At 45.5% G+C, this 13,419-nt stretch overlaps 1 protein-coding gene and 1 non-coding gene across 9 annotated transcripts in view; both read left to right on the top strand.

The window, feature by feature from the left end:
* Positions 1–2,065: 2,065 nt before the first annotated feature.
* TRNAR-UCU (transfer RNA arginine (anticodon UCU)) lies at positions 2,066–2,138 on the top strand. Its single transcript has one exon. It is a non-coding gene; the product is annotated as a tRNA-Arg (tRNA).
* A 3,400-nt stretch (positions 2,139–5,538) lies between these two features.
* The window catches only part of GTF2I (general transcription factor IIi), a 101,017-nt gene continuing 93,136 nt past the window's right edge, over positions 5,539–13,419 (top strand). For 7 of the 8 annotated variants that reach the window (XM_025864765.2, XM_073884201.1, XM_025864768.2 and 4 more), the window contains exon 1: positions 5,540–5,920. The gene's annotated coding sequence lies outside the window, so the exon portion shown is untranslated. Of the gene's footprint in view, positions 5,921–13,419 lie in introns of all 8 variants that reach the window. The other variant, XM_073884203.1, reaches the window with a different exon arrangement.

Raw genomic sequence — 13,419 nt, forward strand, 5'->3', positions numbered from 1 at the left:
GGCTTGGATACAGGCCGATTTAGATTAGAGTCTAGATTTTGCCATCTGTGTATCCTTGGCTAAGTAACTTAAACTTCCTGAGCCTTTTCAGTAAACGGGGAGGTTCTAAGCACCTACCACAGTGGGGGTTGTGTCAGCATGGAATGAGATAATTAAGAGGGGAGCACAGTGTGTGGCATCAAAGAAAGGAACAATCTTAGCTAGATGGCAGAGACAGCCTCACAAGCTTTCCAGAATTTAATAGATACTCAGATTCTTTCCAATTGCTTGTGTGTCCCTCACTTCCCCCATTATCTCAGGGCCAATCTGAGTTCATTTGGGATGGGAACGCACAGTTTGCTGGAATAAATGAAGTCCGTTTAAGTCCCCAGGTACAACCCAGAGCCTGGCCAGCCTGCTCCCCCGGTGCAGGGGGAAGGAAGAGGAGGATTTAACACCTTCCCACAATTGGGAAGACAAAAAGTACTTGATACACCCAAGCCACGGTGGCTAATTTCACATTTGAACAGTTTCCTTATCACTGGGTTCTATTTTTCCTCTCTAATCCCTTGTTCAAAAATTCCCTTTATTCTTGGTTGAAAATTTCCCCAAGTGCATCTACCTTAATTATCATAATAAACACAAGGTCTTGAAAGGGGGTTAAAAAAGGGTGGTTATGAGTCACCAGAAAAAGAGGAAAGGCTTGTAAAATGCAAAGATGAAGACTCAAGAATCTGGACCACTGGCGTTAAATTGACACCGGAAACATAAAGAGGAAAAGGAAGGAATGGGGAGATTTATTTTCAGCATAGGAACGAGACTTTCTTTCTCTTGGTGTTATGAAAGTCAGGCTGTAGGTTATGCATTTTATTTGGAAATAGCTTTCCTTGACACAATTTTACACTCAGGGTTCTGAGTCCTCTACAATATTTTTGACAGAGATATATATTCTGAAAGGATGTGCTGCTTATATTACTCGTTATATTTTTACTTCCATCATCTGATCAGTTGGATATGATAACAGGTCCGCTTTAATCCGGTGGTAAGAGTCAGTCTTGGTAAATGTAGTTTCTCAGATATTAGAATATAAAGCATTTTAAAAATGAGCAATAGATTTCTTCAGTCAGAAAAGAAACATGCACATATTGTTCACATTTAAAAATAACGTTTGGAAGGCTAAATTATACCATGTAATATTTATAGAACACTTAACTTAGAGTTTCTAAAGTATTTTCGTTTATATGTCAACTGAGTCCCCCAAATCCCTGAGGGAGGCAAAGAAAATATTATAGGGATTTTACTTTTTAAAAATTAAGTTACACGATTACAGCCATCTGAACATAATGCTAAACAGAAAACCATATTCTTCTAAATCCTGTTAATCAGCCTCTTCCGAAAAACCCTGTTTATTTCAATGAGTTTTTCACGAATATGAGGTGTATTCTATAGGGCAGATGCTTGCATAAAAGGCACAGCAAGAGTTGGAAGGTCTGTTTATATCACATCTACATTATTAATTATTATGAATAAATTATAACTGGGATTTAGGGTTTTTTTTTTCCACTTTGGAAGAGTTCTGGAAAAGGTCACTTATCTAAATATTCAAATTATCCAAATGGAAAACTGTCCCCAAACAGTGTTTTATAATCAGTTAAAAAAGCATCCTTGTAATAACAAAGGATTTATCTGCTAGAGTGCAGATACCCATCCAAAAGCTAACAATGTCACTATGGCCCAACCCCCGTGATCTGGACTGAGTTATACAAATCCTAATTGAGAACGCTGATGTGAGAGATCCAACCCTTACAAGTGATATGTATTTTATGGCCCATTCTCTCAATATACAGTACTTATGTCTACTGTAAAGGAAAACCAAGAAATTGGACCCAGAAGATATTGGGCTAGCATCCGTGCCATTATGGGAAAAAGAGTCCTCTGTTTCCATCAAAAGCCTGGATGTGTTCCTGAAACTAATGTAAATTGTGTGTCAACTATACTCCAATAAAATAAAATAAAATAAAATAAAATAAAATAAAATAAAATAAAATAAAATAAAATAAAATATTAAAAAAAGAAAGACGGGGGCACCTGGCTGGCTCAGTTGGTAGAGCATGGGACTTCTGATCTCAGGGTTGTAAGTTCAAGCCCCACGTTGGGTGTAGAGATTACATTTAAAAAAATCTTAAAAAAAAAGGATGACCGGATGTGTTGTGAAAAATGGGTATGTCAAGAGCATCTCAACTTTTGCTTAGAATTATGGTTTTGGGCAATTTAAAATACATGACAGAGTCACAGAAAGATTAAATTATTCAGGTTGGATTCAAAAGAGCATCTTTAAAAAGACCACTAAATGATCTCTCAACAACAGTAACCTTGACCAAGTGATGTAAGCATGGTTCTGTCAGCATGGGTGCTCAGGGTTTCCTAACCAGCGTAGGTCCATGATAAATGGTCCCATGATAATGGAGAAGGCAGACTCCTGATACCAAGTATTAAAATCCCCAGGAGAACGTGATTAGTTTTCAAGACTGTTGAAGACATTCAAATATTACCACATCACTTGGTATTTAAAAGCAATCTACAAGGCTGTGAACTCAGTCTATATGAAGCTGCATTCATATCAGTTGGTTTAGAGCCATCTCTTGACTGGCCAAGGCCCATTACACTTGGCTTTCGTCTCCCAGGTATACAGTAGAATGGTATCATACTATACGGACACTCATTGGCAGGACTGCATACACTAGGTTAAACATTAGAAACAGAAATATTTGGGGGTGCCTGGATGGGACAGTCGGTTAAGCATCTGACTCTTGGTTTTGGCTCAGGTCATGATTTCAGGGTACTGGGATCGAGCCCCACATTGGGCTCTGTGCTCAGTGTGGAGTCTGCTTGAAATTCTCTCTTCCTCTCCTTCCACCCCTCCTGCTTGGGCTCTCTCTCTCTGAAATAAATAAACAAAAAGGGAAATATTTGAAATAGTTCAAAATAAATAACATGCAAGATTCTACCACCTGTTGGCCTCTGTGCACTTTGGTCTTAAGTGAGCATGATCCAAGAGCTACAGATCAGTCTTAGCATACACATCTTGTTATGCTGAATGAGATTCTGACCACAGCAAGCAGTGTGCAATTTAACAAAGGATTCCACCCCTAAACACAAATCCTTTGTTGCTCAACCCAAAAAACAGCAATTTGATGCTATGCTGGAAAAACAACTCTGCCCTGCTGAGATGGTATTCAAAGTGGCTCATCCCTATGGTCACAATTAACATAGCACCTATCAGTGAGTGAGGGACAAATTGGTTAACAAAAAGCAGTAAGTGTACCAGTAACTGCCAAGGTGGTGAGCCAGGCTTTAGGGAAGACCGTAAAAGCGTATTTGTGACTATAAGACATAAATTTGAGGGTTACAGCCCCCAACAGCAGTATGCAGAAAAAAGGAATTCGAACCACACACCGTTCCATACACCCTTCATTGTCTCAAAAGGGCCAGCTTTCTATCTACAGGCAATTCGAAGCCAGAAAAGCTTGAGGAACTGCTTTAGGATTTAATAGTTTTAGGAACTGCTTCAACCCCAAAGAAGTTGGGATTCTTTCATTAAGCAGCAGCAAAATTCCACACCGGAGCGTTAAATTCATAGAAGTGAGCAAACAAGCTTTTTTTTTTTTAAGATTTTATTTGTTTATTTGACACAGAGAGAGAGAGGGAACACAAGCAGGAGGAATAGGAGAGGGAGAAGCAGACTCCCCGCGGAGCGGGGAGCCCGATGTGGGGCTCGATCCCAGGACCCCGGGATCATGACCTGAGCAGAAGGCAGACACTTAACCATCTGAGCCACCCAGGCGCCCCGAGCAAACAACTTTTTAATGATGACAAGTGTCATCTTGACTAAATGAACTTCTGCCTTTCCAACCCTCTAACACTCTCCAAATGCGACTCCATGACATCAGCGCACCCAGTGAATCCTTCCTTCGCTGTCCTTAACCTTCCAGTGTCCTCAAGAAACCATCCAGGATGCCAGTCCTTCCATAAAACATACTCACCGATGCCCACAGCAGCTGAATGTTTGCCCCTGGAAGGCTGGCTGCTCCTATCAGCTCAATTGTAGACTTCCCAAAAGTTACTTTTGTTCCTTAAATATATGTCAGTTGTAATGTGCTACTGGGAATACGGACTTTAATTAAATATTCCAATATGTTAATGAAATACGAGTGCAAAAAGAAAACTGTTCTCGTGAAAATGAAATGAACGCTTTGGAGAGACTCGACAAAGGAGAGTCACAATCGAATTAGGCGGGGACAAAATGCCTGTAAAAGATTGTAGGGGAAATCGTAAAAATGTGGAGGTCTTCTGCAATCAGACTGACTCCGCAGGGATCTTTAAAGTCTCCATGTAATTTAAAGAATCCCAACATGGACATTCTAGAGGCGGCTTTATGGGTGCGGTCTATGCAAGAAAGATGGGGAACGCCAATCTGTGAACTAAGATTCAAAGAGAAGGTCTTGGACCTACATCAAAAGACTGGCTGCTCGGAAAGTTTTCTTTCCAGCGACAAAGGCTGGAAAAAGCGCCGTGGTCGCCACCTACCGAGGAGGAGGGGGCGGGAGGGAGGATGGCCGGCGTGGCCCCCATCTCCGCTGGGGAGAAGAATCGCGAAATCATTCAATCTTGTGCTTTACAGAACCACCTACGTCCTCCGGGCTCGAGTTTTGTAAAACTTTCGAGTTTCACTTAGGTGAAGACCAGTGTCTCATCATTACCGAAATTCGAGACTTCAAGTTGAAAAGCGAAAGAATAATCGGGGGGTGGGGGGCAGGTTTCGGTCAAATTTCTCCGCGGTTGACAGAACAAAACGCACTGGCTACAAGGCAGGTTTTCTGCTCTCACTCCGCGGCTTTCCCTCAACTTTGCTTCTAAACGTTGAGTGAGGGAGAGTGAGGAAAGCCTGGGGGGTGGGTGTGAGTAAATAAAAACAGGAGCGTCCCCTCCCGTCGCCCGTCCAAAGTTGGGGCAACAGTCTCTTTCGGCCGCTTTGGAGGCAAGCTTTCAAAACTAACAGAGGAGCTCTTTGTGTCCCGGAGGGTGGTGCAGGGCAGAGGAAGTCCCTTGGCGGAACACGAAGAGGGGCAGGCCGGCCTGGGGCTCCCCGGCCTTTGCCGTGTTCCGGCCTCGCAATCGGCAGGGAACCTCGGGTACAAGAGTGAGTGCGAGCCCTGGACGGGGGCTGAGGTTGGCTGCTTCGCCGCACGGAGCAAGCGAGGGCTACCCCCGGCCTAGATAGGCGCCCCGCGCCCCAGCTCCCCTCCCCCACCCGAGCGGCCGCGCAGGCCCCAGGTGCAGCCATGTTCTTGCTCCCACCACCCGCGCCTCCATTGACAGTCCTTGCCGGAGAGGGCCGGGCGCTGCGCTCGCCGCGTCCTCGGATTCGGGGCTCGCCCGCGCGAGGCTTCCTGGGAGTCGTAGTCCACCGCCCCCGCCGTCGCGTTGGTGGGGACGAATCAGAAACTACAACTCCCGCTGGGCGGCGCTGCGGGTGCGCACGCGCAGCGCGCCTTCGAGGAACAAAAAAAAAAAAAAGAGGAGGAGGAGGAGGGTGAGAGAGAAGCTCGGAGAGCAGAGAAAAGGGGCCACCGATCGCCCCCCCGCTTCCCCGCACGCGCTCTCTAGCTGAGGCCGCCCGCCTGCCACGGTTATCCCGGCCTCTCCCTCGGTCCCCTGTGATCGGATCTAGGCGCTGAGCGAGGCCCTGCCGGGGCGGCCATGCGGCGGTGACAGGAGCTCGGCCGAGACGCCCGGGCCCCTCGCCCTCTCACCTCCTGCCCGCTCGCCCGCTCGCCTCAGCCCGAAGCTGCTCCGCCGCGGCCGCAGCTCGCGCGCGGCCCACACTCGCTTCCCTTCGGCTCGCCCAGCCCCGGCGCTGCCTGGAGGCGGCTGCACTCGGGTGAGTCCCTGTCGCCTCATCCCCCGTCCCCCGCCCCGGTTGCCATCACGAGCAGGGCCTTTATTTGAGACGCGCCCCCTCCGGGGCCTGCACAGACTGGGGTCTGGGGGCCGTCGGCGGCCGTGTAGGAGTACCCGGTCCCCACCCCCCCGGGCCGCCGGCGTTGGGGGTGGGGCAGGAGCGGACGCGGTCGCGGGGGACGACAGTTGCACGCGCGCGCCTGGGTGCGCGTGGGGGAGGGGCGCGCGCGCCGGCGCTGCGTGGGGGGGCCTCACGCGTGAGGCCCGCGCGCGAGCGAGCCTGCGGGCTGCGCATGCCCGGCCGCTGATTGGCCGGCTCGGGCGGTGCGGGTGCGCGCGCGGTGCCAGGCTCGAGCCGTGGGGTCGCGCTCGGCCTGGTGTCTCCGGGGCTCGTGCGCCCGGGCAGCAGACGCGCCGGATTGGCCGGCGGGCAGCCGGGGCGGTGCTGCCGCGCTGCCTGGTTACTGCGGCCGGCGGGCAGGCGGGCCCGGGAGCGCCGCCCCTCCCCGCCCCTGCTCCTCCCCGCCCCTGCCCGCGCCCAGGTGGAGCCCGGAGTGGGCTTTGTCCCGGGCCCGGCCGGCGTGCCGGCCCCGTGGGGCCTGTTCTTGGGGGGAAATAAACACAATGACCGGAAGGAAAACCTCAGCCTTCAGGCTATGAAAAGAAGCCGTCTGGATTCCGCCAGCACCCAGACGGGGTTTCAGGGAGGGAAGAAGATAAAAAACTGTCCTCCTTACCCTCCTCCCTCTCCCCCGTCCACTTTATTCCAAGTTTTGCCCTTTAAGAAAGCAAGCTTTTTTTTTTTTTTTTTAATGTGGTTTTGCGGCAATTGGCTGAGAATGTTCAGATGTCTCGTTCCGTTCGAGCAGTGCTCGCTCCTGCTGATGCGGGACTCCGTGCAGACTTCTCTCACTTCTTTGCATTCAACTTCGCTGCAGACAATGGCTTGATGGGGCCCGAGTGCAGAAAAGTAGTCTTTGGGCGTTCAGGGATCGGAAGGGGAAGTTAATTTGCAAATGAGGGTGCATCGGAGTGCTCTGAGGAGGCCGAGCTTTTTCCCGAGGCTAAGGCCTACGACTGGGAATGACATTTTACTTACTGCTACGTCTGTATATTTTGTCAATTCTTCAGCCCCAGAGTTCTACTGCCGGGCGCTTTCCTTTTTCCTCCTCCTTTGGATCTTGGCTCACAACTTTCGGCCGGAAGGACTTTTTCTTCTCTTCAGGCTTTGTAACTCTTTTCTTGTTCAGATCCAGTCACTGAAAGCCGTCTCTTGCATTGTTCGGTTAGAATTTGTTGTTTCTTCGTACGGTGTCCCAATCAACTTGTGTGGCCCTTCTAGGAGGGTATCTTTATTTCCCCCATGGGTGTGTTTGGTACTTCCCTGTGTACTCGTGTCTGCCTAGTCAGTGGGTAGGAGGGGTAGGGATTAAGCCTTTTCCGCCTTTTGTCTCCCCAGTGTACAAACCGTCAAAGGGCCTTGGATATAGTAGTAACAACAACTAACGTTTGGATGATGTTTCCTAAGTGCCCGGCATCCCTCTTAAGCGCTTAACGTGTATTTTCTTATTTAATCTTCAAAACAACCCCCTAATTCCCTTGTGTAGATGAGGAACAAGTCTAGAGAAGCTGAGTAATTTACTCTTGATTACTCAGCAAGTCAATCTTGACTCCAAGATGTGAGCCTAGGCAATATAACTCCTAACCCCTAAGCCAGTGGCTTTCCAACTCTGGAGCATCAGCAACCCCTGGAGGGCTTGTTAAAACACAATTGCCAGGCCCCACCCCAGACTTTCTGATTCTGCAGGTCTGGGGTGGGTCCTGATCATTGCATTTCTAACTAGTTAGCCCTGCTGCTGCAAGGAAGGCACTTTGAGAGCGATTCACTACGGTGCAGAATAAGTTTTGAGTGTGGGAAATTTATTCTAGATTTTCTTTAATGAAATTATATTTAATAAGTCTCAGGTTTATTTATTTATTTATTTTTAAAGATTTTATTTATTTATTTGACAGATAACACAAAGTAGGCAGAGAGGCAGGGAGAGGGAGAAGCAGGCTCTCTGCTGAGCAGGGAGCCCGAGATGGGGCTCAATCCCAGGACCCTGGGATCATGACCTGAGCTGAAGGGAGTTGCTTAACCGACTGAGCCACCCAGGCGCCCCTAAGTCTCAGGTTTTCAAAGGAGCCATGGATTTAAGTACAGGGTAAAATTAGAAGCCTAAATAATCTTGGCTTTTTTTTCCACTCTCATTTTTTAATTTATTTACCACACTGGCATTTATTATCTCCTCTCAGAGATGGCTGTAGCATCCCGTCCCACCACCGAATCTAGTCTGGAAACCCTGAAAGGCCTGATTGGGCCTGAGCTTGACACTGCGATGGGGGAGGTGCTGATCCCCTGTAGCCCTGAATCTCCCCCCACCCCCTCCCAAGCCCCAGGCACGTCCAGCGATTTGGTTTACTTTTTTCTTTCCTTTTTTTTTTCTTTTCATTTATTTTTTAAGTAGGCTCTAGGCCCTACATGGGGCTTGAACTCAGGATCCTGAGATCAGGAGTCGCATGCTGCACTGACTGAGCAGCCAGGCGCCCAATTTGGTTTACTTTTACAAATGACTACAAAGGGGGCGCCTGGGTAGCTCAGTTGTTAAGTGTCTGCCTTCAGCTCAGGTCATGATCCCAGTATCCTGGGATCGAGCCCGGCCCGGGCTCCCTGCTCGGCGGGAAGCCTGCTTCTCCCTCTCCCACTCCCCCTGCTTGTGTTCCCTCTCTCACTGTGTCTCTCTCTGTCAAATAAATAAATAAAATCTTAAAAAAAAATGACTACAAAGACTGTGCTTAAAATGTAGTTTCTGAGGTTCTTTTTCTTGGGGCACAAGTCTTGAGAAAGATTTTTTAGTTTATTATAATGGATTTCTTTCTGGAGAAAGTAACTCAAATTAGGTAGGAGGAATGTTCCGTCATTTTTGATGATCCATAGATGGATCGTGTGTTCCAAAACAAAACATAAAAGACAAGGGCCCTTCTCCAGGTTGTTATTAAAGGAGCCGTAAATAAGACACTGAGAGATTACTAAACAACCTTTCCAGTTATTACTGCTGGCTAGCTTATGCATTGCATTCCACCTGATTCAGTTCTAACATGGTTTCTTCAGTGAAAGCATGCGTTTTTAATATTGCGGTTCTCTTCATAACTGTGGTGTGGTATAATTCACATGAAATTGTTTTGACCACTGGCTTAAACAGATGCTGATCAAGTGATTTTTATGTATGTGTAAGGGAAAATTTTTCTGAATAGTTGAGAAGTAATACTCTGAGAACAGTATTTCTGCTAGAAATACTGTTTTAGAAATACCTTAGAGGCAATTTACCTGAAAGGTAATTGCCAAGAATTTTATCAGTAGCAGTCTACTAATGATCATTGGTAGCATTTTTCTTCAAAAGTTGTATACATTCATTGGGTGAAGCTTATTCATTGTTACTAACTGAAAGAAAGTTGCAAATGCAGTCAATCATTTGGTATGGGGCGCCTGGGTGGCTCAGTCCTTAAGTGTCTGCCTTGGGCTCAGGTCATGATCATGATCCCAGGCTCCTGGGATCGAGCCCCGCATCAGGCTCCTTGCTCAGCGGGAGGCCTGCTTCTCCCTCTCACTCCCCCTGCTTGTGTTCTCTCTCTCTCTCTCTCTCTCTCTCTCTCTCTCTCTCTCTCTCGCTGTGTCTGTCAAATAAATAAATAAAATCTTAAAAAAAAATCATTTGGTTATAATTGTGAAGTTGAGATTCCTTGTAATCAAGGCGGTTTAAGTGGCAACAGAGCAACACGCAGAATATTCAGTTGGTCAGAGTGTAGCCTGAGGTGACTTGCTGGGGGAATAAAATTGAGAATTAGTATTTAAAGGGTGTAAGTACAGTGGAAAAATGATGTGGATAAAATCATCCCAAGTGCTGAAGGTGGTATCTTGATACTCAATTTCCATTCTTTTTTGTCCCTTACCATTCTCTCTCTTGCCTGTGCTTTGCTGGAACTCTCACCAGTGCAGTTTTTTCCTGTTTTTGTTTTCTTTCATTCTCTTTGTTTCTACAGTCCTTGTGTTTCTCCCCTGGCTTGTTTGTGTTTACTTTCTGGCACTTACTTATTCCTCTGCTTTTTCCACTTTGGTTTATTGGGAACATAAGAGAAGGTTCGAAATAGCCAGGGATTTTCAGAGTTGATGGGAGAATTCACTCACTGTTCCTTGATTGAAGACCATAGAGTACTTTTGGGGCACCTGGGTGGCTCAGTTCATTGAGGGTCAGACTCTTGGTTTCTGCTCAGGTCGTGATCTCAGGGTTGTGAGATGGAGCCCTGCGTGGGGCTCAGCATGGAGTCGGCCTGAGGATTCTCTCTCCCTCTCCGCTCCTCCCCCAGCTTCTGCTCTCTCTCTCTCTCTCTCATAAATAAAATCTTTAAAAACCCCCAAAACTATAGAGGATTTTCAAATAATTTGTTTATTTAAAACATAATTTGAGAGGCAAAATGAGTTTATAATTGTGAGAGAAGAATATGACTTAGTGTGGCTCTGATAGACATAGGTTCCGAAATCAGATTGCCTGGATTCAAATCCTGGCTCATGCTGCTTCTGGTTGTTACCTTGAGCAATTCACTTCACCTCATTGTGCCTCATTTTCCCTATTTTAAAAAAGTATGAATGATGATGAGAGAACCTTGTTTCTCTTACAGGTTGTTGTGAAGATTGAAAGTGCTTGGGACTGGTGAACAATAAGCGTTCAGTAAATATTAGCCATAAAAATACTGTGTTGAATACTTTTGAGAAATTGAATTTTCTAAGGAAATAAAAATTGTCCCAGTAATATTGACTACAAGGTTAATATCTCCAAACTGAAGAATATAAGTTCTGGAAAGGCAAGGACTTCTTGGGATTTTTTCCTTGTGACTGTTAAATTGTTTTGTTTTTGTAGGAGGGCAAAGGAAATAATGGTTCTTTTTTTCCCCCTTAAAGTACAGGTATGAGATTATATCATAGAATTATATCTATAATTCTACAAACAGAATAGTGAAGAGTTTGGTTTTATTTAGGGTATCTGCTTCAAACAAGCTGAGAATCTATAAATTTGTGTAATGGAGATGAAACATGTCTACCTTGTGCACAGTGAATTTTATAATTGAAAAATAGCCTTCTGGAACTGCTTGCTCAACACATAAATTCACTGCGCCTATTTTCTGTCTTCAGCCCTCACAAGTTTTAGAGGTCTTTCCCTACTGGTGATGTTGACGTATTTGAGATAGAAAGTAGTAAAGGAGTTGAAAGGTAGTTGTAACTTCTTGGCTTTTGCAGGGCAATTAAAGGAGGTAAGAAAATTTTAGCTATCTTATTTGTCACCAGGCACCAAACACTTCAGTTACATTATTTCATCGATAATTTGACAAAGAAGGATGACAGCATATATTATGCCCACTTTATAAGTGAGGAAATAGAAATTGACCCTAGTTCTGGAATGAGTTTGAAAATTGGCTGAACAGTTACCAGGAAATCCGTTAGCTTCACTTCTTCCTCCTGTTCTTTCTCTTTCTGCCACTTTTTAAGCATATTTAAGCCTTTTTTTTACATAGCATTTTTTATTCAGTGGCATTGATTACGTTCAAAATGTACAATCATCACCACTATCTGTAAGATCTTTTTTTCACCCCAAATAGAAACTCTGTACCCATTAAGCAATAACTCACCGTTTCTCCTCTCCCCCAGTCTCTTGTAACCTCTAATATACTTTCTATCTCTCTGAATTTGCCTATTTTATTCTTTATACTTACTTGTTTATTTATTTATTTATTTATTTTATTTTTAAGTAGGCTCTACGCCTAACATGGGGCTTGAACTCACAACCCTGAGTTAGGAGTCGCATGCTCTACTGACTGAGCCAGCCAGGGGCCCCTTGCCTGTTTTAGATACCTCTTTTAAAGTGGCATTAACAGTGTTTGTCATTTTGTGTGTGGTTTATTTCACTTAGCATATTGGTTTCAGGGTTCATCTATGTTGTAGCCTGTGTCAGAACTTCATTTCTCTTCATGGCTGAATAATGTTCCATTATATAGTGTACAGCAGCTTATTTGTTCTTTTATCTGTTGATGGACATTTAGATTGCTTCTGCCCTTTGGCTGTATGGACATGCAGTGTGGACATTGGTTCACCAGTGTGTTTTGAAGCCTGTTTTCAAATCTTTTGTGTATATGCTCAGGAGTGGAATTGCTGGATCATTGTTTTTCTTTTCAGTGCTTTTTTTTGGAGCAGAAGAATTTGGATAGATCTGAACAAATCTCCCAATAGTGTAGAAAACCCATGTAAAATGCATTTGTCCCCTTTGTAAAGAATAAATTTGTTTCTGCCATTTCCACCATGAACACCTCTTTCTTTCAAGTGGTTCCGCATAGTGATTAAAAAAAAGTTGTAAAATATACATACCACAGAACTTGACCATTTTTCATTCATAGTTTATTTTTAGTGTATTGTTAATTATTATGATAGCTACGTAATATTTATAATATACTACAAAGAAATCATATCAGTAATCATTTTAACCATTTTTTAAAACTTTTTTTTTTTTTTTAGTGGGCTCCATGCCCAACATGGGGCTCGAACTCATGACCGACCCTGAGATCAAGAGTTGAATGCTCTACCGACTGAGGAAGCCAGGCGCCCATTTTAACCATTTTTAAGTGCATAGTTCAGGGGCGTTAGGTACAGTCACATATGTTGTTGGAACCATCACATCTCACAGGACTTTTTTTTTTTTAAGCTTTTATTTATTTGAGAGAGAGAGAGAGCAGGGGGAAGAGTAGAGGGAGAGGGACAAGCAGACTCCCCGCTGAGCGTGGAGCCCGATGCAGGACTCCATCCCACAACCCTGAGATCATGACTTGAGTCAAAACCAAGAGTCGGTCGCTCAACTGACTGAGCCACCCAGGCACCCCTGGGACTTTATCTTCCTAACCTGAAACTGCCCATTAAACAACAGTCCAGGTTTCCCCTTACCCCAGCCTCTTGCACTCAACTGTTCTACTTTCTGCCTGTAATTTTGATGATTTCAGGGACCTCCTAAGTACAGTATTTGTCCTTCCCTGACTGGTTTGCTTCACTTAGCATAGTGTCTTCAGGGTTCATCCATGTTACAGGATGTGTCAGAATGTCCTTCCTTTTTATTTATTTTATTTTTTAAGATTTTATTTATTTATTTGATAGAGTGTGAGCAAGAGAGAGCACGAGCGGGGCAGAGGGGTAGAGGGAGCCGGAGAAGCGGGCTCCCCGCTGAGCAGGGAGCCTGACGTGGGACTCGATCCCAGGACCCTGGGAATTATGACCTGAGCCGAAGGCAGAAGCTTAACAACTGAGCCACCCAGGCGCCCCCCAAAAACCACTATTAAGAATTTAAAAAGGAAGGACGGGGCGCCTGGGTGGCTCAGTTGTTAAGCTTCTGCCTTCGGCTCAGG

Source organism: Callorhinus ursinus, unplaced genomic scaffold, assembly GCF_003265705.2.
Source record: "Callorhinus ursinus isolate GAN/ISIS: 27379988/994484 unplaced genomic scaffold, GSC_fseal_2.0 scaffold55, whole genome shotgun sequence".
NCBI lineage: Eukaryota > Metazoa > Chordata > Mammalia > Carnivora > Otariidae > Callorhinus > Callorhinus ursinus.